General features: G+C 44.6%; 2 protein-coding genes across 16 annotated transcripts in view; one reads left to right on the top strand and one right to left on the bottom strand.

Annotated features, from left to right (window-relative positions):
* The window catches only part of LOC118513579 (crossover junction endonuclease MUS81-like), a 108,045-nt gene that overhangs the window by 20,087 nt on the left and 60,292 nt on the right, over positions 1–27,666 (bottom strand). The gene's annotated exons all lie outside the window — the stretch shown is intronic.
* LOC118513578 (rho GTPase-activating protein conundrum) overlaps positions 8–27,666 on the top strand; it is a 51,472-nt gene continuing 23,813 nt past the window's right edge. For 2 of the 12 annotated variants that reach the window (XM_036059529.1, XM_036059528.1), the window contains exon 1: positions 8–232. The gene's annotated coding sequence lies outside the window, so the exon portion shown is untranslated. Of the gene's footprint in view, positions 233–271; positions 744–801; positions 821–842; positions 859–976; positions 997–1,109; positions 1,128–1,157; positions 1,331–1,378; positions 1,641–1,722; positions 2,026–18,933; positions 18,969–27,666 lie in introns of those variants that run through there. The other 10 variants (XM_036059527.1, XM_036059530.1, XM_036059532.1 and 7 more) reach the window with 10 other exon arrangements.

Below are 27,666 nucleotides of genomic sequence, written 5' to 3'. Positions count from 1 at the left end.
TCGCGCTCGGCGCTACGATTCTCAGAAGAGTTCGAAACGTTGATCGAGTCAGGTCGGACTCGAATTTTTGTTCCGCGCGCGCAATCCTCCTAACTGAACGTGGTGGCTCAGCAGCAGCCACAGATACATAGCGCTCGTAGGCTACATAGTTTACGTTTGTGGTATTTACGTATATTTTGTTGTTGTTTTGTTTCAACGCCGTCTCTCAACGTCTCTAATTATACAGCGAAAGGTACGTGTTTGTTCGCGGCTAGTAGCGTTCGTAGGCCGCGTGTGTTATGCACTTGTGTTTGCACAGTTTTGTTTTGGTTTCTCGCTGGGAGGGGGGGATTATAGCACCCTTGTGGTGTGTGTGTCTGAATCTCGGGGCGCTATGCTCGTTGGGGTGAATTGTTCTAGGTGTGTGTGTGCGGAAGGTGTGTCCATGTGCTCGTGTGCAACGTGATGTCATTGCGCTAGCATAGACGAAAAAGGCCAATTACTAAAAAGGAAAAGGAAAACAGCATAGTAGTAATATGTCAAACGTCATTGAACTAAGCGCACTAAGCGATCGGTACAAAAATAAACAAAGTGTTCCGCGAGACTGTTTACAAGCGGCGCATTGCTCGCCGTGAGTGCGTGCGTGAATCGAACCGAGTGGCGCTCGCAGCCATACGCAGCTGCGTCTGTGTGAAAGTGAAAAGCGCATAAATTTCACCTTCAACCAGCGACCAGGTCCGGATGCCGGTCAGAGTGACAATCAGGTTGGCAAGGAGCGGCGATCGATCGCCGCTCCAAACGAAATCCGCGGTGTTGTCGAATTCATCCCGTTTCGTTGATAGTGCGTATATGCTGGCTGGGTTTGGGATATCGCAGGCGGTGCGTGTGTAGAGAAAAAAATATAATAAAACGGAAAGCAATATTTTGTATTGGTGGCTTCGTTTGTGAAAGTATCCGTTTACGCACTGGAATGTTGTTGTTGATGGGGCGTTGTTTTGACAAAGGCGGAAACGTCAAGTGAGTTAAGTGAGCGGGTTTGATCAACCAGAGAGAACGTCTCGGCGATCGAAAAAAGGGCAAATTCTTTGTGGGGATTGAGCCATCGGTTCACAAAAAGGGGGAAAACTCTTGATGATTTTGTTCTATCAGTATGTAAACAGCGAAACTCTCATGTGAGACCAGAGCATGCTTCGAGTGGTTTAACATTCGGCGCGTTGGTAGTGTGTTAGTATAGGTTGACGAGACGTAGACGAGTAGGCCTGTCACTATTCTCCAAAGGGACTGCCGCCCTTTGTTTATGCTACGCTCACAAAAAAGTACCGTATCCCGCGACGTCCGTACTGTGTTGTCCGTGAGTTTGCTTTGTTCTTGGCTGCACCCCGTAAAACCGTCTTGTGTGTGAGCCCTTGCGATCTGGCGGGTTAAGTGTTAAGTGGCCGTTTCCGGTTCCGCGGTGGATAAAGTTGATAGTGCAAAAGGAAGAAAAACACGAAACGCGAATCCACAGCTTGCGAGATTTGAGGCGAGGGAGAGTTTATCATTTCCTCTTTTCCAAGCAAGAGACGAGGTTTTGACGGTTTTTTTTAAGGGCCCGCGTTGCCCTTTCGATTCGCGGGCGCCCGCTGTTTGACATTCTTGCAAAACGGTATTTTATTCGGCTGGTACGTTACTTGGCGCAAACCGTGTTGAAGGGTGAAGTGATTTAACTGAGTGTGTGGTAGTAAAACGGTCCAATGTTTGTAGGGACAGTGTTGGTGCTCGATACTAGTGTACGTTGCTAACGTGCCAAGTGTGCAATTACAATTAGAGAATTAAACTAGCCCATGAATCGCGTTGTTCGATTGTGGACCACAAATTTGAAGGTCTTTACGGCCGTTGTGTGAAGTTAAGAATCGTGCACTGCTGCCCGTTTGTTCGTTGGTGCGAAACAGGTTCTAGAGCTAGGTTTGTCCTTAACCATAAAAGACGTCATGCAAACCGTCCAACATCTTACGTCCAAGACAAGCTGGTTCTTCGATCGCTGAAAAGAGTTCAGCACTCGAAGAGGTAAGTGAAATGTGTCACCTTATTTACGAACCTCGTGTAGTCTTATCAGATAACTGAAGATTGCAGTGAGCGGAACGGACCTTGCCCATCCACCATCGGGCTTAAATGAATTGTTTCAATTTCCTAAAGAAGCATACCACCAGCGTCTAATCTTAACGCTACTAATTAAATTCTTATCGCGTTTATCGCTTGAAGAGCGGTCACGGGTTTTTTTTGCGTGCACGGTGCACGCATTCCACGTACGTGATAAGTAAGGGTGCAACGGAAGCAAATGACGTATGTATTTGAAAACAGAAAAATGGAGTTAGTAAGTAAAACGTTCCGTAGCTCATTTGATTCTACTTTGTTCGAAAATCCTGCATCCAAGCAGAATTGAAGAATATTTTTGCATTGCAGCTGAGGTCTTCCCTCCGCAGTGAGGACTGACTATCCAAAAACGTGGTACCTATAAGTTAAGTAAGCCATACCTGACAGGCATGACTTAAGAGATCGTTAAGACAAAAAGAAGAAGAAGTTGCGGCCTTAGTCTTACCCTTTAGTCTATGAAACTACGATTCGTTCTGTAGCTTCCATGTAGTTCCAACGTGATTGGTCCTATATGAGAGGACTCATGAAAAAATTCTAATAATTTCTCTCTGGAACGATGCTCTGATTTCTTGATTAAAGTTACACAAGGATAAAGCATTGTTTGGTCGTACTGCGTTTTGGGATGGTCTAAATCTATCCTGATCATAAAATTTAGAAATTCTAAAACAATTAAAACGGGTTATTAAACTTAATGCTGCAATATCTAGGTATCAGGACGTTCACCAGCAATTGCTTCTCTCAAGGATGAAGCTCATGTTAGGGACATAGATTCGATTGCAGTTCCTGGATATGGTAACTAAAAATCAAATGATAACGCTATATGGCATATAAATAATAAGGATTGCTTAAGTATCCTTATTATCCTCAGTACCAAACAGAACTTGTTAAACTAATTCAGAATAAAAATTAATGCAGAGTGAGTTTTCCCTACATTTGGTGGTAGATAAGGAATTAAAATCATGTACCTGTTGTACCGCAGCACATTACGAAGGTTTTTATTACGTCCGATGTTACCAGCTATATTTAAATTCCCTTCCCAACTGTGACATAATTTCCTGCCACACGATCGGCAACCTTTTGTCCTATTTAAGGACGCACCGGTAAAAGTTGTTTTTTTTTTGTCTCCCGTGTGCTTGGCTTGCATCCCGTCACCTGCAACATAAGCGTGCCTTTTACCAACTCCAAGGAGATTCCAAGCGATAGCGTTTCGCGCCTCACTCAGTACCTGATAATAAGTGTTTCTTAACGGGTTTAGGTAAGGCTGGTTTTGTTTTCTCTTCTCTCGAGCAAAACATTTTTATTGATTCCATACCAACCACCCCAACTTGCCATTATTCGTCTCCAAAATAGTCACTTAGCAAAGGAGTGTCTGATCAGCACAACAGGTGAACTAAGCGATGTGTGGTACGTGTGAAGCACAGAATATGCTTCAAGAAACACAACCAAACCTGTCAGACCATTTTCGGTCATATTTATCTTTCCACCTTGCGCCCGTTTATTTCTTCGATTGGGAATGATAGATGGGATGGAAAGGATTAGTGGCACTACCAAATTATGCGTGACTTGTGATGGAGGATGTGTCAGCTCGGACTGTATTTTGGGGTAGGAAAGATGGTAAAGAGAAAAATGAGCACCATACACGGACGGGTCGACACACAGGTGGCCAAGAGAGATTGCGGAAACTGGTATGCTGAAATATTTTATCAATGATTTCATCGCAAAACTCGTTCCTGCCTTTTACGTAGGAGTTGTTTGATAATGCGAAATATGCTTCATTCGCTGTGCCAGCGTCTGATGATGATGAGCTGTTTGGCGCACCAGAGCTCCGGTAGTTTTTGGTCCGCGGAGGGTGAGCGGATTTGCATAAAAGCATACCGAGCTGTTGATAATTAACTTTTTCGTAAACTTCAAAAAATGGAAAACATTCCTTGCGAGCCGAATCAAGTGGGAAGAACGTTTAATCGGATTGGTTTTCATTTTTATAACAAGCTGGTTTTACTGCTGGCGGCAGGCAGGATGCATATTTATTTTTAAAAGTTTAAAAATAATTGACCAGTCCCGTGGTACGGGATTTTCTTCCATTTCGCGTGTCCGTGTCCTTCAACATTAATTTTAGTTAAACCGCTCCTTGGGATGCTGCTCCAACCCCACACCACACCACACCACGGATCTTTGCCGTTCGGTTGCAGTTTATGGTGCGTGATGTTTTACACTGAAAGTTTAAACGTAGAACTTCCGCTCCTCGGTACACCCCCGGTATGTTTTCCAGCATAAAACCCTTTCGCGGTGTCCGGCGAATGGCCGCAGCTCTTGAAAGCATGTTGGTGCGCTGGAAGTAAAACTGACCGTCGCCAGAAAGCCCTGATTATTTAATTTGAAGAAATGAGCTGAAAGTACAGAAACAAAAAATCCCATCAACCTGTTCCTTTGCCTTATTCTCCTGCTTTTTTTCATCATCATCGCCGGTCCGCGAGTTGTCAAACAACCTGTTTCGCTTCGGCAGTTTGTGGTGTGAAGTGTGTGCCAGCCTGGTGAAGGTTTTTTTGGGATGTAGTTTTTACACTACGTTTTTTTATACGAAACCGCGAAGATTGTATCTCGCATGCGTACCGATCATTCGATCGCAGCAGGGCAGTATGTCTTGAGCCAGTTCGGTTCGATTGTAGGTCGATACGAAAAGGGAATGGAATGGGTTATTTTTTATGCTGCCATAATCTCATCCAAAACCCCGAGACGCACACACACGTCTTATCGGTCGGTATCGTCTCAATCAAGTGGAGCGGTGAAGATATTCCGTCCATTTGCTAATCCATCCTGTTTTTGGGACGAAGACTTGGAGGAATAGTGTGTTTTTTGCTGTGAAAGAAGACTCCGATCGGTCCCTCTTATCGGTGGATGGATTTTTTTGATTGAGCGATCACTATTCGGGGTATGATCGATTAAGCATAAGTTGTTGGCGTGTGTGTTTTTTTTTTTGGGTGTGGTCATAAACCCCATCGCACAATGGCGTTCGCTTCATACCAGATGGACGCGTCGATTTTGTGTACGTATTTACCGACGTGATTATCAATAAGCGTACAACCACCACGGTCACAACCGTCGCTCGCGATAACCTTGTGCCAGTGGATGGTGTGGAAGAATATTTTATTTTCTCTTCCCTCCATATCTTTTGGCTAAATTGACTATTTTTACTTATGCTAATTGGCATCCATATCATCTTTCGCCTTCGAAGGTCCGCCGTATGGATGTCGCTGTTTTTTTTTTTTTTTGGTGATGGATGGATTGAAATTGTCCTGCAAATAAGCGGTGGTGTCAATGCGTCACGGCAAACAGTGACACTCCAATGTTTGCCGATCGGAAGACTAATTTGTGCAATTTATTACACACGAAATGTGTTTGTTGGCCGATGGGTGTGGTGCGCTCGATCCCGTTGCCGTCATGGGAAGGTGGCAAACTTGAATTCTGTTTCGTTGTTTGTTTCTTCTTGAAGAGGAATGGTAAAAGAAATTGGATGAGATATAGTACATAGAGACAATGTTGTCCAAAGAATGTAGACAATTTATCGTTAAATTAATTTAAAATGGGCCAATTTTGGATGGAGCTGAACATTTATGGAAGTTAGATTTACTCTAACTTTTTTTTAGACCGCGGGTGAGGTTTTGTGCAACAATGTCCATCTTGTCCAGACAATTATGTAGGTCTTCGGACGATAGAGCCTCAGATTTAGTCATCAACTGCTACATGTTACGGTCACACAAGTAAGATTTTAATTGTTGGGATAAACCTCATGCGATTACAGTTTAATTACATATTTAATAACAGTACAGATTACGATTACATATTTAATTACAGTACTCCAATTTCTCGTTAGTTCTATTTTATTGATAACGAAGTAATGGTATGACTGTATATATAACAGACATGATGCAGAAAACGAATTGAACTCTTGATTAAGCCCCAGGGTCTTCGAAAGAGGTATCGCCGGCTCTACTGATCGTCTAAATTACAGCCCTATTTATTTGATTCAAAACTTCAATATTTAAACGCCCACGTATAAGCTAGCATCAGAGTCCGATTAAGAGCTTTAGACATTAGCATCGCACCATGCTTTTCTTCGCCAGCTACGCCATACAATTAAAAATGCATTACCCACCGAAGCGCCGGCGTGGTGAGAAAACAATTCGAATCCTTTTGCTGCGGCTAATCAAAATTCATCACGTGCCAACATCAAAACCGGCCAAACCGGCACAGCGACATCAAAGCCGCATGTGCACATTAATTAGTGCATTACGGTGAGGTGCGATACAGCGGCAAATAAAACAATACCCACCCGCCCCGACAGTAATATGCATTCACGCAATCACTTTCTTGGACGCTTTCTTCGGCGGAACTAATTTTTGCGCACATTTCTCCTGCACCAAGCGGTGGAAGAAGTGTGCACGGATTGGGGTGGATGTGCGGTATTTATGACGCCACTCTTACAGAGCCATGAGCCATAAACACTTACTTAAACGAGAGCCTGGCGAGGGTTTTCGTGCGCATCCGGATTAAAGGGAGAAAAGATGATCCTCGGCAAGTTCCGCACCGAAGACCCGAACTTGTTGTCCGATTTCTCACCTACCCCCTATCTTTATGAGCTGTTTTTGGGGGCGATAATCATGACACACGAGCTCGCGAATGAATAAATGCATTACGATGTTTGATTATTTATTTCCGGCGCTTGGCGGGCGGACTGCTGTTTTGGCAATTGCTTTGGCATCAATTTCACTCATGAATTGAGTACTTTTGTTCGGTTTTGGGGTTATATTCAAAATGCATTAATGATTTTCGACTTAAAATATAAATATACATTCTTTAAACAGCTTGCACACCTTAGCCCATGGTAAGGTAAAAATGCGTAAGATAATTAACTTACCACTCACGTGGTTCGTTCCATCGATATTCGTTTGCTTTGATTTTAAGCTGTACCAACTCGTTGTATGAGGATGCGCGCAATGAGCACAGAAGCAAACACTGCGGTACCCCTCAAATGCCCCAAATGTCACATACGGTGATGCTTTAGGCCCGATTTCCGATACGGCTTCAAAGACCGCCTTTGGCTTCCTTACACTAACCTGCTCGCGGAATAGCAAATGTGGTTTCGCTTAAATATTCCTAACGTATTTTCGCATGGGGCGCTATGCAAAAGCGCACCCGATGCGGGCGGTTGTCGCTTCTTTTTTTTGTTTGCAGTGCAGAAAACAAAACTCGATCGATCGCGGTCAGCAATGCGGGAAATCGTTGACGCGATCACCATATCCTGGTCCAAAACTGTGGCGGACGCGTGATCCTTACACACTGCTGTACGCGGGTGTGTGAAGGAGAAAGTGTAGCTGAATATAAATGATGCTCGTATTTTGTTTTACTTTGCGTCTGTGGCCGATGCAAGCGATGGCAGCAAAGTTATAATAGTTTTCGTACGCGTGCACACCTCGTGCGCCGGTGTAGCGTGAAAGTTTGGAAAGCTTTCCGGGCTGCCGAAAAATCGAACTGCCTCGAAACGATTGGGCCGGCGCCGAGTCACGTGCGCGAGCTGGGCGGTGCGTTTTTGCGACTATTTTATGGGTTTTGTTTGCGTTTTCCATGGCTGTTTTTTTTTTGCGAAACGCACATTAAACATTAGCGATGCCATAAACGGTGCACGTGTGTACGCAAAAAGGGAAATTGGGTCTTTTGCTTTACTAGCGATGTGACCAAACCGTTGAGTGAGTGTTTTTGGTTGAATAGCAATAACCCGTTGGCTTGCAATTGAAGTTCAATTCGCAATATTTTGCTTGAGGAGCTTGTTTTTTATCGTGTTTAATTGTTTTAAAATAATACTAGGTTTTATAAAAACAACAAATTTTTCTCACTCTCAACTCTGCATGTAGAAGATGTGGTGTTGAATGTTTTATATATTTTTTTACAACCTAACTACATAATCGTTCCGCTTTTAACACCAAACACACCAACGAAGTAAAAAAACAAATTGAAAGGGGTTTCATTAAAGAACAAGCTTTTAATTTTTCCTTTGAGCATGAATTCACCACAAATCTGCATAGAATCGATTCGAAACCGTTACATTTCGGTGATTTAATTTGATTATCTAATGCACAGATTTTCGGTACAGGTTACCGGTGTCGTTGAACTGCTCATCACCAGCAGCGTTTCAATTTGCACTTTTTTATTTCTCACCGTAAGAACGTTCCACCGTGGTTCTAGCGAGATAATAGCCTGGAAAGGCCCCAGGCCTTGAAAGCCGTCCAGAAGCTATAGAAAACGAGCAAGAAAAAAAAGATTGCTGATTGCTCACGCTTAGCTGTGTCGAATGCTTACACTCATAATGGGACAATTTAATTTAAATGTTGTAGTATGTCTGCGGGAAAAATTAGCGTTTGCTGAGTGCCAAAACTTCCGTACGAAAACATACTTTTCCCAAACCAATTTGCACGTTACTTTGCGACTGAACAGCTAATTGTGCGCCCGTCAGCAAACCCATCCTCTAAAAACTCCCTGCGAAAGTGAACTTCCAACAGGGCTAAGCTAGTTTGGAGGAAAATAAAACAGCCAAAACAAACGGCAAATAAAATAAGGTACGAACAGAAACCGGTCGGAAAAGTACTTTTCCGTTCGTTCACCGCTGGCTCGAATTTTCTCGCCTTCACGCGACTGCACGTGCGCGCGCGCTGTGGTGATGAAAATGAAATGTTTTCATTTCACAAGTCACCCACCCCACCCACCGGAAGTAGGCACAGCACAAAATCACGCTTGACGTTTCGCTCGAACCGGCCCGCCGAAGCAGCCGGCAAGTAAATGAATTTCAAATGAACTTACACGCTAGCTTAAAACAACACAGACAGGCAGCCCCAGCGAAGGAAAATGTTGTCCAAAGTTAAACAAGAAAAGCGAAATTGAATTTAAGTGACCCGGGTGACGAGGGTGAACCTAGCGCCGTGTGCGGTAACTTCCACACTCCAGCGGGCAGAAGCGCCCTTAAGCCGCGATCGTGGACTGATGAATTATTCAATGTTATTATAATTTGAGTAGTCCGCAGCATCATCTTTTCGCTCGGGCCTGATCTTGATGATCTCTCAGCTCAGGCTTGGCTGCACATCGGTCGGCCCGATCTGCGGCGGTTTGGCGGCTTGACCTTTTCCACCGGCCGGTGATATGATATTGGAGGATTTTCTCTTTCGACCAGGCCTAACATTTCGGTGCCCAAAATGCCACCCAAAATGTACGCGAGTTTAGCAATTGCTTTTTCTAAAAAACATTCACAAAGAAAGCAGAAGAAAATGTGCGGCTGGGATGGAAGATGGAAATTTGGTGTACCGTGTGGTTTCTTTCACGGTCCAGATCCCGTACCGGTGCACTAAATTTGTTCCGGGCGTGAGCAATGAATTTTCCTGCTGTACCACTCGATCCTTATCGGTTGATGAGCGCCAGCCGTGGGCAGGCGAGAAAATTGTACTATCCGATCCGCAGAGTTCATCTTGGTTGTGATAATGAATTCGACTTCCTTTCTCATCATTTGACTGCGGTGGATCGGTGCCCATCTTCCTGGCCTTGATTTTCATTAATTTTCACCGATTTTGTTGGGGCTTTCGGAACTTTCGGTCATCGCAATTAGGGGTGGGCGTAACTGGGCCGTCGCTCAGTGCGGGCGTAAATCAACGTTTTGGATTTTTTGTTGGCTTTTTGTTTTATTTTTTGTGGATCACTCTTGATCGTGCTGATTAGTGCGAGGAAAGTTGTGGAGCGAAAGTGAAACTCAAACAGGTTGATCTGTTTGTTGATCTGTGATTTGTTTTGGTCTGAGTTTTTGAAGGTTGGACGTACAATTATGCGATCGTTTCATCGGCTCGAATGCTGTCGTTGGCAGAGTAGAAAGGCAAACGTGCTTTCTGAGCCATTCATAAAGTCTGTCAGGTGTCCGGATGAGAATTGGTCAGCTAGGATTTGTTGGAGCATCTCGAAAATGTGTTTTTGAATGAATTAAATATGTCACAGTATCCTGTCCAAGACATCCTATTCACCAGATCAATCCAGATTCAAGAATAAGATCTTTATCGAAATATTTCTAGCCTATGTAGTGGCGACGAGCGCTTATCATTTACCCTGGAACTTGTTGTGCAACTTCACTTCACTATCTAGAAGCTGAGGCGGTATTACAACATTCATTGTGAAGGATAAGCTGCGAGATTGTGGAATTCAGCAAAAAGTAGGTTATCTTCTATCGCTTGAAATAGTTTGTATTAGAGCAAGGTCGGACGTGCTTTATCAGATTTGTGTACTACGGTAATGCAGCTTTGCTGCTATGCGAGGTTAACGTTTTTACTGTCTAAAGCATAACATATGCCACTGATAGTAAATTCTGTTTCAAGATTCAAAAAGTACACAACTAATTTAACACCAAATTTATGCTCCATCATCATCAAAGCTTCAGTGGACGTTGAAATAGCCTTCAAAATTGTCGATAACTGCTCCACTGTGAAGTGATAATCATTAGTTGAGACCCATTTAAAAGGCAGTAAACATTGCTGACGAAGAGTTACTTCCTAGTGATCATAATTCTCAAGGCCGATCGAGTGCCGTATCGAATCCCTTCGCATCGCTAGAATAAATAACCGACAGCGCATACCTTCCCCCTTCGAGCGAGTGTAGTGTTTATCTATCGTGGCTCGTGTAATCAGGAAGTTTACACGAGGGCTCACGAAAGCTTCGGCATGATCATGGAAGATTTATTTGATTTTGACGGCCCATGAAGTTCTGACTCTTCTTTTTTGCTTTTGTTTCGCGTAAATGATCGATCAATCGATTTTGTTGTCTTCCTGTGTTGCCCCTTTCGATTGTGGTCCACCTGTTTACGGGCCTCCATCTCATTTCAAGGTCTCGTCATTGTTTGGAAGAGATCATAAGCTACCCGGGCAGAAATATTCCACCAAATGGTTCTTATTGATTTTTAATGTGAAGCGATTTATCTTGCGGCATTTGCGTAGAATCGATGCGCAGTATCTTCTTGGCTTGATAGATGGCCTAATGTACGCCATTGAGTTCTATTACTGCGCTAAAGTTTGTTTGGTTTGTTTTTCGTTAAAATACATGATGGGTGGTGCCGCATTCTTTGATGCAAATTATGCAAGAACGATAAGTGCTTTGAATTAGTGGATGGATGTTCTCCGCCTCGCACAAAAATGTTAGTTAACCGTCTGCCACTCAAATTGCATAGAAAATCTTACAGCAAAGACAATGTGACACAAAGTTTGCATATTTTACCGCCATAAATATTAATATTCTCAAAGTACAGCACACCGAGTGAAGCTTACACAGATAAGATTGATGGATTCTCGCATGCCTCTGGTGTGGTTTTAGATGTGTTTTGAATTCTACTCCCGCCTGATGCTCCTTCCGAGCTTCCAGATGGACATAGAAGGTTTCTTGTGCGACTTTGTTAGGAATAGTTACAATAAAAGGATGGCGGATGAGATACCTCACACATCTTACGTACGTGTGTGGCTTAGCTAATTCGTTCTATGCGATGTTTGCTTCCAATGCTGCCGATAGGATCGACCTGACTGACTGGTACCGCGGGATGGTGCCGATGGTACACGAAAAAATCACTGTGTACTGTATCTTCGGGACGGGATGAATATTCATAACACAAACCTCTAGCAGAAGCACTGTGTGTCGTGAGCCTGAAAGGGGTATGTCCATCGCTGATGTTAGATCCGGCCTCCGCGGATGGCCAGGCCTGTTTACTTACATCCTGCAAAGCGTCTAGAGCAGCCAATGACATTTTTTGGGATTTAAAACTACTCGCGCAAGGGCACCCCTCTGGTCGTGATTTAGTGGCTTGCGAAACTGAACTCCTCCAAGAACCGCTTCTGATCGACTGAATTAGCCCGCTCGATCCCGATATTGCGTACGTGGCGTTCGGCAGCCGGGATGGTTTCAATTTCCAAACTCGCGTGATGACGATCATCAGCGCAGCTTTCGATTATTGTTTTGTGTGCGTGTGCGTTGTTTTACGAACCGGCTGACCTTCCTACCGGCCTAGCCGGGCTCGGGTGTGCACGGGTGGGACGCAAGCCATGGGGCGGTCGTGGTGTTGAAGAAATTAATGAGATTCACCTCACGCTGAGACTCTGGACGGTGGACGATCGTGATCCGTTTCGAATGACCGTCGATCGTCTTCGATGGTGAATTCTTTGGCTGTTCGGGTTTTCTTCTTCGTGACGATCGATACGGCAGAAAACCGGTATGCAAATGTGACACATTCCAATCAGAAGACGACAACCACGACGACTTCGGCGACATTGCTGTTTGTTTTCTTCGTCCTGCGCCCCATCACCACCCGGGGACCATGGCGCAGGTTGTTTTTAACGGCCCAAAGTCATCCGCCGCCGCTCAGTTCCAGCGTGTGGTGCGCTGCTCATTTACATTCGCGCGATACTCTGTCACCTTGCACGGCCGTGCGCGGTTTTAGCTCGGGAGGTTTTAGAGTAAACACTTACATTTCGCACCCAGCGGCGGGCGCGATTGGGCTGCGCAAAAGACCAGGACCAAGCTCGCTGCGCTGACGACAGCCCGACTTGCTGACGTATCTGTCAATGAAGTTGTGGAATTTACGATAGGGAGTTGGTTGGTTTTTTTTTTGCTACACAGAACAGAAATAAATTCTGATGAATGATATTTTATTTGTCCGAAGAGAATCTACGGATGATAGAAGCTTCGAATGGTAGTCATTACGAGGCTTCTGCTAATCTTCCGCTAGACGAATGGTTATTTCCCCCTAAAAAAAACTAGTGATAAGCGAATGAGGTATGATGGTTCTTTGAGTCATCAGTTGGTGCCTTGGCCTTGTGTTCTGATACTGACGATAAGCACTGTCTGATTCAGCGATCAAAGACCCGAAGATGTTTGATCTGACGTCTGACAAATGGTAGGAAGACCTCTAATTCATCTTTTTATTAGTCCAGCTACTGCAAGGCATTGTTACTCCAGCAGAGTTCTGCAAACACTCGTTGGTTTGTTAGATCTCAATTGATGCTTCCGTATCTCTCACTTATCTCCCCAGAAAGGGAACTCATTATTAATGAGGTATCTTATAGTTTCGCAGGAGAAAAACCGCTCAAATAATGAGCGATGAATCAGAAGCAGAACCGGAAACGGACGAGCTGTTTATTTCGAGCAAATTATAGGGTGTTTTCCCATATGCACACCGTACACCGTATGTTTCGCGCTGGGGTAATTGCCCGGGTCAAACGACCACTTGGCAGTGGAACGTCTACCGAGCATCTGGATTGTCATTCGTGTATTCTACCACACAAAACACACAAACAACAGATGCCACTGCACTGCGTTCTGTAGCAGTGCTGCAGCCACGTCTTGCTTCTTCAGCGTGTCGAGCCACCAGAAGAGATCTTCACCAACAAAGTCACCAATGAGCATAGTATAATCCTCGTGAAGCTTCTTGTCCTACCACAAGCCATCGGTTGCAGCGGAACGGCAAGAAAGAGAGATAATTACCATCCGCTTGGTTTAACTTTTAATGCCCGAGGGCATGCTCGATTCAATGCGGCCCTGTTCGGTCGGTATGATCGCGATCGCAGCGCTAAAGCGTGCGGTGCAGGTGTCTGTAGTTGTTGTGCCGAGAATACAGACATTATAGCACAAACTCAGGCGCGTAGTTTTGTTAGTGGATAATGTGACATAGAAGGCACGTGTGCAGGTGTTGTTGTGCAGGTGCCTAAAAGGAGTGGTAGCGGCATGGAGGCGGCCGGTGACGGGGTGCATAAGTGCACAAGCGTATTTTAATCAACTGTGCCTACATTCCGTCCGCTTGCCTGGACTGTGTCGAACAAAACTCGACGCTTGATCAAGTCCTCCCGCTTCGCCATGCCATGTACCGGTCAAACTCGTTTGTGTTCGAGTTCTTGAAGGCGCTTGTTGTGGATTGTTGGCGGTCCGGACAGAATCAAAACACGTCCAGTGGATCCAGCAAGAACTCACTCGCCTCACTCGGAGGCAGAGCCCAGTGTCAATTTAAGATATTCTGGAAGAAATTGGATTAATCCCAAACTTCTGCAGTGGGAATGTGGTGATGAATAAATGCATTTGCTGCTCGGAGTTGTTCTAATCAAACATTAGACAGACTCACCTTACGTCATCGTTTGAATCGCGCGGAAAAGTAGTTCGTGTGTCACGGTCACCTGATATGCCGCGACACGGGCAGTACACAGCTCCAGTTTCTTCTCCTCGCGCGGATATCCATCTCCAGCTCGCCGACCATTAATCTGTTTCACAAGTTCGATTTGTCTGTGTGTCTTTGCCGCATGATAAAGCGTGCTATAAAAATGCTATTTTATGACTGTCTCCTTCGTCTTATGGGTTCGCTGTGTTTTTCAGCTGTATCCACCTGAATATTTGTGTAGATGGTTAGCCAATCCAGTTTCGATGGCGGCGTTACGAAGAATGCCCCCCCCCCCCTCTCGAACGGTGGGCGATACATTGACGGGCTAGTCGTGTAAGTTGAGCAGCATGTAGGTCCACCACATGTCTATAATACGTGTTGCGCACACCGTTGATAGATGCAGGAAACGCTCTGTCGCTACAGATTCTGACACAAGTGGAAGCCCAACGGATGAAGTATGCGCACAACGTGGGCACCGTTACGTCTGGTAAGCGTCCCACTGTACTTGCTTGTATCGTGTAGTGTAGTGACCGCATCGCACTTCCGCTTCCAGATTCTGGGACCGGTTTTATTTTCTTATCGAAGGGCAAAAATCGCATCAACTTGACGCCGGGAACGATCGCTGGAACGAGCTCTGTCCTGGGGGAGGGAGTGCTGGACTTTTAGCGCCCGCGCAGCGCCCTATCAGCGACTTCAATCAGCACCTAGACAACGAGCAATTGCAGCAATTATCGAACGCCATTCTTCCACTGCCTTCCTTCCACAACGATGAACGTGGCCTGATTTTAACGTTTATAACAATAACAAACGGCGCTTGCGTGTGGTCGAAGTATCGCGATCGATCGATATTTGCGATTTTTACGCCCGGTTCCTTTTCCTGGCCGCAACACGTGTGAATGATGATCGTGTGCACACATATTTGCATAGGCTTTTTTCGTACTGGCCCTGCTCGTCGCTTTGATTTCAGTCAAATTGAGAAAATGTGTAATCATCGTTAAACGTTAAGCGATTCCATAAATCTCTTCTCGGCTAGGGGGACCACCAGCAAGATCCGGCGGGGAAGGAAGTTGACTTAACTTTCGCTAACGCGCATCGTGCGGAACTTTGCAGCTTCGACTACGTAATCATTTCCTTCGTGGAATGGGCTGATTTTGTGGAATGGTAAATGAGCTTAGCTTTGGGAGAGTAGAGCAAAACAAAACAAACCAAAAGCGGCCAAAAACAACCTCTATAAACATTTGCCAAAATGCTCATCAATTTCTGGGTCCCGCGCCGGATGCTCTCGAGAAAGTAGTAACGACATGGCCACAAGGGTATGGTGTTGAGCCAGTTCTGAACGATCGCACGGACGTTGGCCGCTCATTTGCAAGTACAATATATTGGCAATCAAATATTTGGTGCCCTATGCGGATAAGATAGACCTTTAGATCGTTTATCAACGCTGCTGTGATTCAGTCCACATGGTTTAGAAAGTATACTTGGAAAGGGCGAAACGTTATAATATTTTAATATTTAATATTTATGACAACGACAATAAAATAGCAATCTAAATAACGATTATCATACACAAGCAAATATAGCTACGAATGACAGCAAGGCAAACATTGTATGTGTGTCATGTCTAGTCAAGCTGTTGTATGTGGTTTAGTCTCTTAGTCAACTGTTTAGCTCTTGGAAGTGCCCCTAAAGAAGGCTATTTTAACGCACTCAAGTACAACGGATGAATTCCGAAAGGCAGCTCTCTTCTTGACTGCTTTCTCATTGTTTGACAAGTTCTAATTTGCGTCTCATCGCTCACTCAGAGTCTCAACAGACTGTTAATGCTAGTGCTACACGTATAGCTGCAGCTCAAGTAAGGCACCCTCTCGAAACAGTGGGCGTTCATTGTGCCCGTGAGCTATTGCCTGAACAATTTGGCTCATTTCCGAAGCGGTCTACTCAAGTGTCACCGGCCCCGGGAAGGTATCGCTGAAGGTGAAGGAGAGCTGGTGTGTAGGAGTTTCCAGAGGACAGCCTCCAGCGCATGACACATAAAGACACTGACTTTGGAAGCTGCCGGGACACACAGCAATTTTCTTCATTCCGGTGCGTGTTTTTTTTTTCTTCGTACTACGCCCTCCTACCTGAAACAAGGCGCCATTAAAACGTCGTGCGCGCGCGATGAGTCAATGCGTTGCCATTCATGTGGTTCATGGGTGCTACCGAGGCTGACTCCTTAGATCAGCGAACCGGGCAAGATCCGCCTGCCTGTCCGAGCCGGTTCGGAAAGGGCACCGTGTGGTTTGTGTGTACAGAGATGCTCTGCTTCCAACCATCACGTAAACCGGTACCGGGGGAAGATGACCCAGCTGCCGACAGGCACAGTTTCTCCGCCACAGCCCTTCTGAACGCACAAACACACACCGGGGGTTTGATTTTATGAATGAAATGTGAACGAACGCTCCCGTAACCGTAACCCCGTAGCTGTCGCTGTCAACTACGGCAGCAGGAGGAGACACATTTCTCGGAAATTGCGTGTCTCACCCTCGCGGGCATGCCAGCGAATGGCGTGAATCAATCGCGTGGAACTACGCTGTGTACCGTTGGATGCCGTACGCGGTAAAGCCATTTAAGGAGATGCTGCGCTAGAGACTGGGACGGGGACGGTTGATAGTGGCTTCGTGCCGATAAACTGGAGATGCTTCTAGGGATACCAGTTTGGGAGGAAAGAAAGTTTACCGAAGCGATGTTTAGGTTGTGTGAGGTGGACATGCAGTTTATGACTTAGGACAACTATTTGAAACTATTTCGTACATCTTGAAGTTGAATAGTTAAGGATTATTCTTTCTTACCTCATACTTCAATAAACTACTAGTTCCTTTAAGTGGTTCCATAATTTTTACTTATTTCTATAAATCACACGCACTCATGCTTTGTCCTTCGTGGTCAAACACTATGTAATAAATCGTTAGCTCTACATTCCCTTAACGTTACACGTTTTCAATACATTCACCTGTCTCGAAGGTATGAATCGGTTGTCCCAATACACCATAAACGGTCCTTCCTCGGGGCGACTGATCTTTCCAGCAACAGCAACAACACCACGAACCCTTATACGTCAAGCAGCGACAACACAATCGATCGTTCCCATCACACTTTCGCTCGGCCATCAATTTTGGAAGTCTGACTGATCGGGGCCACACCGGCCATCGATCGTTGGTAAAGGCGAGCCGGAATCCGATCCGGAATCGGAACCGGGTCTGCGAACACAAGCCACAAGGCTCTCCCCCGAACTGGGTGAAATCGAAGTCGGAAAATCGATAATGACACAGCATCGGTGCCGCCGCGTACACCTGGACACGCGTACCATTTTGTACGCGCGTCCGTACAAGGTCTCGCGAAGAAGCGTTTCGTTTTGCCTCGCCCGTGTTAGAAATCGATCGATCGAATGGGTGGCGGCCGGAGAGAATGAGATTTGTGGCTCAATAAGGCACGAGGACTTTGGGGTTTGTTTGAAAGCATGGGTGGGGTTTGGTGCACCTGATTTGATGCACTTCTGGCATGATCGCGTGTGTTAGATGAGTGGTATGTAGAGAGAGAGAAAGAGAGAGAAAGAGTGAGACAAAGGCACAGAGATAGAGTGCTGAATGGAGGCTGGTAGCTGGACAAGTCATATGAACGCGGGCACTACTTTCATTCATCAAAAGCTCACAGGAAAGCTTCACGAGAGCAACGTTAATTGATTCCATCGCTTTAATGTGTACGGCGAATCGTAGTAATTGCGAGTGCGAGTGTGTATGCTTCTGGCACCCTTTTTAGCGGACTAGCAGACACGTATGCTGTCAGCTTTGGAATAATATTAATTGAACGTTCCTAATCCCACATTGTTAGGAAGTTTGCTTATATAGTCGTATACTATTTAAATACTAAATATATCTATTTAAGACACACATCCATCAGTGTATCAGTGTATCAGTGGAAGTTATTTAAAAATCCAGAAAAATGCTTAAGTAACAAAATAAAAGGAAGAAAATGGACTGGACTTTATAAATTAATTTAAAAATCGTTCCAAACAATTAAAAAAAAAACATTAATAAGCAATTCTTGAGTGAAACTGCGGATTCATTTCAATCAACAATTTGTACCATTCCATACACACTTCTGCACAAAGCAAATTGTGATCCCCGTGGCCTGGGCCTGGAACGTCGCGATATGTATCACATAAATCACTCAGCGCAACGGCTTCAGCTCTGTGCACACCATTCAACACACACGGCAAATTAGTGTCACCGGGTGAATGGTACACTTTCGTTGCTCTGTGGCACACCAAATTCGTAGACCACAAAACTTTCTACGTCAATTAGCGTTTTTGTATGGTCGGGCTGGTCGCGTGCACTGGCGAGGGCATAAACAAAAGCAAGAAACAAAAAACCCTCAACGACACAAACGTTGCTAATTTTTTTTTCGGTTTCGGTTTTTTGGACTCCCTCCCGCAGATGCACGTAGGAGTGTGTACCGGTTGATGTTGTTGTACCGATGGTCCGTTCTATAATCGCGTTTCGCGGAATGCGCGAGAAAGCGAAATCTAAAACCGCTTGGCTTAATTTCTTCTGTTGTTGTTTTCCTTGCAGATGATGGGCGTGTGCTAGATTGGCGCGATGAAAAGGTAAGTTAATATCATGATCCGCTGATTGCTTTATGGAGATGGATGGGACGTTAATAACAAAAAAGAGTCTGCAATGATATGACGATAATAATATTTGAAAAGATTTACCAGTTCGTATAAATCCCTGTCAAAGACTCACATATTCAATATCTTTCAGCAATGTCCAGCCAAACGAAAGACTTCTTCAAAAATATGTAATTGCTTGCGCTGCCAAAATGGACATCAAAGAATCCGCAAAGTACAGGACAGCTGAAAGTCACCGGCGTTCGATTGTGCATAATTTATCACCTTGGGTTCGTACGGTCGGCTTTTGCTTCCTACCGAGAGTTGTCTTTCGTTTCTTTTTCGCACGTTGAGACCTTGTCATCGATTTGAAATTTAACAACTTGACAAGCTTCGTTTTTTCCCTCGAGTCCGTTTTTTGCGTTACACTGTGCCCAAGTGTGTACGGTAAAAGTGTCATACAGGGAATACCGTACTCATCATCGGCAGCATAAGCGAAAATCCACCCATCGGTGTACCGCTACTCCACTCCAGCACGTAACCCATTGACACAGAAAATGAAAAAATTGCAAACATTTCGTTACACTTCATGGTGGCAGCAGTGTGGAATTTTTGTAATTTTTTTTCCTACACTTATGTTCACTTCCCATACGAGTTTGTGGTCATTTTGCGCCCACTTGAAGGCACCAATCGAAGTGGATGTGGCTTCCGAAGATAAGTGATCGGGTTTTTTTCGTAAATTTTTCCCTTCAAACATTCGTTCCGCGAAAAACAGCGATCGTGACTGAGACGAAAACCTCTCTCGAACGATGTGTCATTTTTGAAGAGGAAATTCCATCCAACATGGAAATGGGAGGGTTATTGTCTCTTTCTGTAAGTAGCATACTTACACAAAAACCGCATACTACAAAAAAAAAAACCGATGCTCGTAACCAAAATTCCATGTTACGGCGCGGAAATATGAAGTGCCGGATCACTTGTCTCCCATTTCTTGAACCTCGAAGCGGAAGTTTCATCTTATCGTTCTGCCCACTGATCAGTCCACACTTCCCTTTGCGCTGTCAGCAATTTGTTATCTTTTGTAAGCTTTTTTTTAACTTACGCTCAACCACCGTTTCAAGATGAAACTGTTCTAAAGTACATTGTTTTCGATACCTTCATTCATTGCTCATTTGGAAAGTTAACACTCGCTGGCAATTATTCGTCGTCATCGTGGTGGAATTGATGCGAATTTCTGTCAATTTATTTTCGTGTCCGTTTCACTTTGCACTGGGGCGTCACGTACCGTGCAAATCGTCATGGGAAGAAAGCAATGTAACATCGAAATGCAGTTCGTGGGTTAGCGTAGACGTTGTGTGGGCCAAGTCCAGATTTCTAATCGATTAAGTGCTGGCGATGCTTGGTAATTGGAGGTTTGCAAAGTTTAGTTTGGCAAGCGTGGGATAGAGGCTTGAACTGGAGTGAGTGACGCTGTGGTTCATGATATAACCGATACGCCTTTACCGCAATCAATGAGAACTTGTGACGTCTTGTTGTCCATTCACGGTTATTTATTGTTTGTTAAATTATCGAGAAATCTACCCTTGAGGCAAGTGTTGGTTGGTGGCTTTTGCCTTGTCTTCTAAACTCAGCTAATGATATGCTATTAGACAAACATCAGCAAAAACAAATATTTACGTTTAGTCTCTTTCTCTCTTCTGCCACCTGAGCAGTGCGTGCGTTGACCCGTTAGCAAACCGACCTCCAACAATCTCTATCCATTGGCATTTGATTTAACCTTCAGCTTAATGCGGAGAAATCATCCTCATCATCGGCGTTTGATCATAATTCCATTCCAACACCCGTCCAACCAAAGTTCAACCATCGTCCAACCACACAACGAGAGTTGATTTTGCAACAGCCAATTTCCCTTCATTGGTCGGATGGTGGTCGGTTGCCTAAAACGGATTGAACTGCCGGCCAAACCAGAAGCATCGGACGCTTCACTTTCGATCTCATCGCTTGGGCGGCGCTTTTTGCTCTCTCGCCCGATATGCCGGGGCTTTTTTTTTCCTTTTTGGAGATAGCACTTTCTTCGTTTGTTGATTCATAAATCAAATAAAGGTGAACAGCCTGGGCGTTCCTAAACAAAAGCAAATTCGCTCTAAAAGAAGGAAGGAAATGACCGATGGCGGAAAATCGTTTGAGCCGTCTTAAATCGTGCAGATCACGATCATGGCCGGCGTTGCGGGAAAATCGGGTGCGGAGTGCGCAACGGAGCGCAAGATTGGACTGAGAAAACGCACCCGGCTTTGTGGTGAGTGTGTGTGTGTGTAAAGGTGGTAAAGCGATCGGTAAATAAACTCCAATTCCGGAGGTACAATCACCATCCAATACGCTTGCACACACACACACACGCTCAGCACGGGGGCAATGTGCATCGATTCACACTGCACCGGCGAAGAAACCCACCCAAGAAGGAGAAAAAGTGAGCATAAGCATAGGTAAACATGCTAAGCCGAAACCGAGTACCGAGTAGGAAGAGAAACGAGTTGGATGATGAAGAGAAGAAGAAAAAATAAAACTGAAAGAAAGACAAATCGATCTCTTTAAGTGGAGAAGCCAGTTTCGAAACTAATCGAAGCAATTGATACATGCATCCAATCGATGGTTGAACGCCTTGAGTGTTAATCGTAGATCGTGTGTGGTTGAAATAGTATAAGCGTCATTTTTGGAGAGGAAAGAGAGTTTCGAAATGTTGATTTCAAGTTGGTGTAGAAGTATACAGGCTCTTTAAAACGCTTTATAACCTCTTTGGAGTATTCCTGTTAAAAAATCCTCTTTTAACTAATGCAGAACAGATCAATCCTTGAAGTAGTGTAAAATGAACTAAAAATCTCACTTCAATATTCCGTTATTGTAGAATCAGCCGTTACTGCCCGTCAAGTTTCAACCAAGACCAAAAAATCCATCCAAACATTCCCAACCTTTCAAAAAAATAGTTCCGAAACCAATCTCCCGGTACGCTCGTTCACCGCTAAACTGGCCGCGAAATTATTAAATTGTAGTTCGTGCGGTCAGAAGTTTACCTCGAGTTTCGAACGGGGCCCTGCGAGTATGTCGACCACTATACCATACCACATTTTCGCAACCAGAAACGAGCCTAGCCGAAACCAACTTGACCATCAGTCTTTTTACTGACTCGTGTCAGAAGAGTCGGCGACGGATTGTGGTGAGTAGCGGTCGGGACACCAAAGACTCCTCTCCACCAACCAAGAGCGGGCGATTTACAAATCGGTTGTATGATTACTTGTTTCGGAGCCGCGATCTATCGGCCGCGATAAATTCGTTCGGCGTCATGGTTGGTCTATATATATGTAGCCATTGATGTATAGTGAAGCAAGCGTACACACGCACAAAGTAGGTTGCGCACGCGCATGTTCCGGACTGCAGGTGGGCCCCAAATTCTGGCCAGCAAAAGCAAATTTAACTGTCGGCAATATTTCATGCTTGAGCGGAACACACAGAAAGGGCGTACATTTGCTGTCCAGCATAATTAGAAACAGTGAACGGTAGACTTTTCGGTAATTAATTGCCCCTTCCCAAGTTTTTCGGCAGTTAAAAAAAACAGCAGAACGCTTTACCAAATGTGATCATTCTGGTTGATCGGTGAATTAGTTAGGTGGTTAGGTTTCTTTTTTTGTTGTTTGCCACCTTGCGACATTTCATGCTATGCCCCTATCTATAACTTCATCTAAATCTTGCGCAAAAAAGTCCGTGTGTCCTTCGGCAACCTGATTTCTACTGTAGCGAGCACTAAACAGGCGACACTTTGCTTTAAAACTCCCGAAACGAAACACAAATTGGCAATCCGAAGGCCGATACCGACGATCGATGGCGGAAAATGTTCTTTAACGCTCCACCGGACACACCTGAGAAGGTTAGCAGCAGCCGTATGGGAAGGGTTGTCGGTCGTGGAACAGATTTGATTCGGAAGTGATCAAGTACACACAAACATAATGAAGTCGATCGTAGTCACGCTACACGGCACCATGCCCTTTACGCAGTGGACACGGTCACTCACGGCCAAAGGTTGGTACTTACACGGTTCGGTTGGTGCGTTACAACGGACCTCCGGAAACGCAATCTAATCGACTCGTTGTACCGAGGCGAGAAAGGTTTCCGTTTCTTCCGTCACCTTCGAGACGGAGCCCCATCTCGGCGACCACACGACCGGGAGGCTTTGCAGCAGCATTATGCCGTGCTTTCCGTTTTTGTTCCGTACGGATGTACGGTTTGCGTACGACGGCCTGCTACATATTATTGGCATCGATCATGGCTCAATCATGTCTAATCATTGTGTCGCTCGAACTATGTAGACGCCCGACAGGCAAATCAACTATCGACCACATCGGCTGGTTAGTGTGTGCGGATGGGGAAAATAGTTTTTTTTCCCTGTTATCATTTTCCAACGGCGGGAAACGTGCGCAAAAGAAGGAAAGTTTTCGTCGCCAACAAGCGTGGCTTAGTGTGTGGCGCCAGGATGCTTGAGTGGAAAAACCCATAACGAGCGACCTAGTTAGGGATCGTTCGAAATTGCATCCTTCAATTTGCTCTCCTATCGCAAAAACTGGAATGAGAATTAATTGGTTTGAATAAGCCAATGATGAATAAGCCAATGGTGATAATTTCTTGGTTAACAACAGTTTCTACTAGATAATCGAAGTCTGAATAACACAAGATCAGAACCATTAAGGTGATTTGTGGTAGATAAACTACTGCGTCCTTTTAGATTGAAGTATGAATGAAGCATCTTAAAATTTAAAGAAAAAATGATCATACATCAGTAGTCTTTAATTTGATCGGATAAATTATAAGAATCTTGTGAGCCACACAAGGTTTATCTTCTACCTTGAGCTGTCGTAAAGATTGACAGTTGATGCGTTTTTATTAAACACTGCCACCGAACCGAAGAGCCTCCCAGAATTCTATCTACAGTTACAGGTTAACTAGATACACCAAACATGAGCGTCCTTGTGCCATCATGTTGCAGCTTCTTCATAGTCACGCTCAACGTCCGAACAAAGTGATAATCAGACTCCTACTCCTGAAGGATGATCTACCGTGGCGTGGCGTTTCGATTTTCTCTTGATCGGTTGATTGTTGGTTCCGATCGTTCGGCGTGCACGAACCGTGTGGCCTTGAAACTGTCCACCGTCGGCGGTCAGCTCAACGCTTCAAGCGGCTCTCTGATTATTGGTTTCTATTGGATCAATCGTTTTTTCAACGCTTCTACCAACTTTGTTGGGAGTCCGAGTAGCAAAAGAAAAAAGATGGCTTTGATGCGTCTCTAGCCGTTCCGAAGGCCAATGTAACGGTTGGGCAGATGAAGAGTGCAACCACCCGTCGTCGTGCACCGAGTCATCAGTTCACCACCCGGCAATCCTTCTCCAGCTTTCAAGGTTAAGCGCCAAAAATAGCGAAAACGTGGTCGATCTAATTACGTTCGTTAGTTTGGGGTACCTTACGACGATCGTACGCGTTGTGGAGGAAGTGTAGGATGGCGAGTGTTGGCGATTTCACGACTATAGCGCACGGTTGTCGCTAGTCGTCGTCGTTAAATTAAGCTGACTACCTGGCACTACACAGAGCACAAAAAAGTAAATGAATGCAAATGCATGAGCCGTAGCGCACACGCTAACCACGCTTGTTCCTTATTAAATCGCCTTCAAGCAACACCCTGTGGTAAGTTTTGGTTTTTTTTACAAGGTCTGTTCCACGTTTAGGACGCACGAGCGGTACAGCAAAACAATTTTATTTTCCTGCACAGTAAAAAACAGCTGCACAATCATTCAAGAGAACGATTAGGCTTGAAATGAAGCAAATGGGCTGTATTTTTGGTGGACTTTATTTATAATTCCTATGTACGCATTGTACTGATCGTTAGATTAGTTTCAAACATTCAAGGAATAATGAAAGGTTTTTTTTTTAAATTAACACAAAAACTTCAATACCTTCTAGAGAATTATCCCTTGCTTGCCCATAAAAAACAAGCGATTCAAGTGAGCTGTAATCCTAGCAAAACGATCAATGAATTCTTGCGAAAAGAGGATTATTTAAATTCTTCAAACACCTCTAGGCTATTGATCACCCTTGCCGTAGGATACGAATGCTCAACATATCGTTCCGTCGGCAAACAGCTTGAATGCACACAATCGCTCACGTGGCCCGTTAGATAAACACCGGTTGGCGGAAACCTTCGCACCTTCCGACAGGTACCCTTCAGACCAAGCCGAACCTACCGACAAGCACCGGCAGCACTTGAGCAGCACACTTGAGCGTGGAGACCGATTCTGAAACGACCTGTCCCCAGGTTCCCCTCATTGCGAGCGGCAGGTCTTTCCGAGATACGCAAATGGAATGGCCAATGCCGTACACGGACCGATTCTGCCGCGTAATTACGCGTACGCCATTTTTTAAAACTTTTTTTTATCTGCTCTTCAACCCTTCTATTGCAAAGTCTCATATGGTGGGGACATTTCGTTGTTGGCGTTGGCTTTTTTGTTTGGTGTGCCTGCTGCTACTATAATCCTAATCGGAAGCGATGTGGCATTTACGATAAAAACGGGCAACTGTTTGTCAAGCAATTGAATTGCGCCCGACCAGGGGCAGGTAGTTCCTTCCTTCGGTTCGTTTGATGTGGTGAAGCTGTAAGCACCTCTTTCGCAGTGCAAACTCCAGTAAAAAGCGGAGCTTAAATGTGTCTCTCTGCGTCATTGGACGGTTGGTAAAGGACGAGTTCTGACCGTATGCATCGTGGGGCGAAAGGTTCTAGATTTTGAGGAGGGGAGAGAGTGTGGTGGGCCTGCTGTAACCAATTGTGGTTGGGGCGCGCTAATGATGGCAATTTAAAGTGACAAGATACCGCTTTGGTATTAATGGGTTTCTAGCGCTTAGAATGCTTGAGCTGGAAAATTCCGACTTTTGTCAACACCGGGTCTAGGAAACCCTTGGCGAGTTAAGCAAACGCTTTTGGCTATGTGCATAATAAGCTCGATAAACAAATAAAATTTAATATAAAAAAATGTTTCGAAAAAAGGAAGTCCTTTAGAAAATTGCTTTAGGAAGACATGGCTCTACTAAAAAAATAACTCCGTATCGCATGAATGCTTTCCTCATGCTTAAACATGAATTTCACTTCATGCATGATACGCAATTGCTCGACCATATTAGTGCCTTAAGGTGACCTGCGTTATGTTATGCGCATTTCGGCAAAGAGTTGCTCAGTTTTTCAAAGACGCATTTAAGTCATCGTTTCAAAAATCACTACCACTTTTTTAGGATTTTATATTCTCAAGGACACTACATGATGGTACGTGGTCCGTGAACCGCAACCAATGTGTGCTAAAGAATAGAGATCATTTTATGGGCGGCTTAGGATGATTATAGTAATTAACAGCGTGTGTTATTGCGCTTCCAAGGGTCTACCTCTACCACGAACTCTTATAGTGTTGAACCTTGATCAACTGTTCCGGAGCGAACTGCCAAATTTATGAGGTGGAAATTTATTGTTTCATTGCTCAAAATGAAACCAAAACCCTTGATTTATGGATGTACTATTAGCCATTTGCACGGCAGAGGACAGATGGTTCGAGATTGTCTTTTATCACTCCAGTATTAGTGCGGTGGACATTTTTTTTATTTTATGCCTCCCTGATATATGGGAGTTGATGAACAACGCCTTAAACATGAGTCTAATTTGCTAAGTTTAAACATTTTAGCTAGGATTCAATATCACGTTTGACACTTAATGTCTGACAGTTTGTACGGTCTCTCTCTCTTCTTGGCCTAACGGCCTCTTAGGTCATGCCTGCCATTTCTGGCTTACTAGACGGCTTATTGATACAGCATAGTTGGATAGTTAGTCCTCACTACGGGGGAACCTGTCACCTCTACCATCGGACCGTCCTCCGATGTAAAGGCCAGTTGTGTCCCAGTTTGTAAGGTGTTAAGGGTATGTAAATGCAGCAGCAACGTTTTATAGCTTTTACAAACTCCACTAACCCAACGGTGTGTTCTAAATCAGCAACAGTGTTTTCCAATTACCGCTACAACCTGGACGAGATTCCGTTCACCTGAAACTTTGTTAAAAGCCACTAAAAAGCTCTCCTATTTCGACACTCCACGTCATAAAACTGAAAACGTTTTTCTTCGATCGTCCCAACCATCTATCTCTATCAGCTGCCGGTTTGTAAAACAAAACTGAACGGTCGGTTCTGTTCTCCGCAGATCTTCTCACCGTCCACAATCAAAGTGGCACAAAATTAGGTCTTAATTTACTATAACTGTTAATCTTCTATCACCAGTGTCAGACCCTTCAAACCTATCGATGGTAACGTTTGAAAGGAATCGATTGATTCTGTTTTATTCTGTCGCATATTTTAGTCCGCTTTCGCATGTGGCTTAAAAGCGACACACACACTCACATCGAAATACGCTTCTTGGAGTTAATATTTTAGTGACATCGTTTTAGAATTCAGTCGCGAGATCCTGCGAGATCTCGATGAATATTCATAATTCGTCTGTGTCACACAGCAAGCAAGCAAGCACGGTATTGATTTGAATAAAATCTAGTTTGCTGGTTGCTTCTTGGCGACGTTTCGCTGCAGTTGTTTTGTCCAAGCTAACTAGCTGTCCGATTACCGCACACCAACGT

Source organism: Anopheles stephensi, chromosome 3 (assembly GCF_013141755.1).
Source record: "Anopheles stephensi strain Indian chromosome 3, UCI_ANSTEP_V1.0, whole genome shotgun sequence".
Classification (NCBI taxonomy): domain Eukaryota; kingdom Metazoa; phylum Arthropoda; class Insecta; order Diptera; family Culicidae; genus Anopheles; species Anopheles stephensi.
The sequence above is the reverse complement of the archived record's forward strand: the minus strand, read 5'-3'. Positions and strand labels throughout refer to the sequence as shown.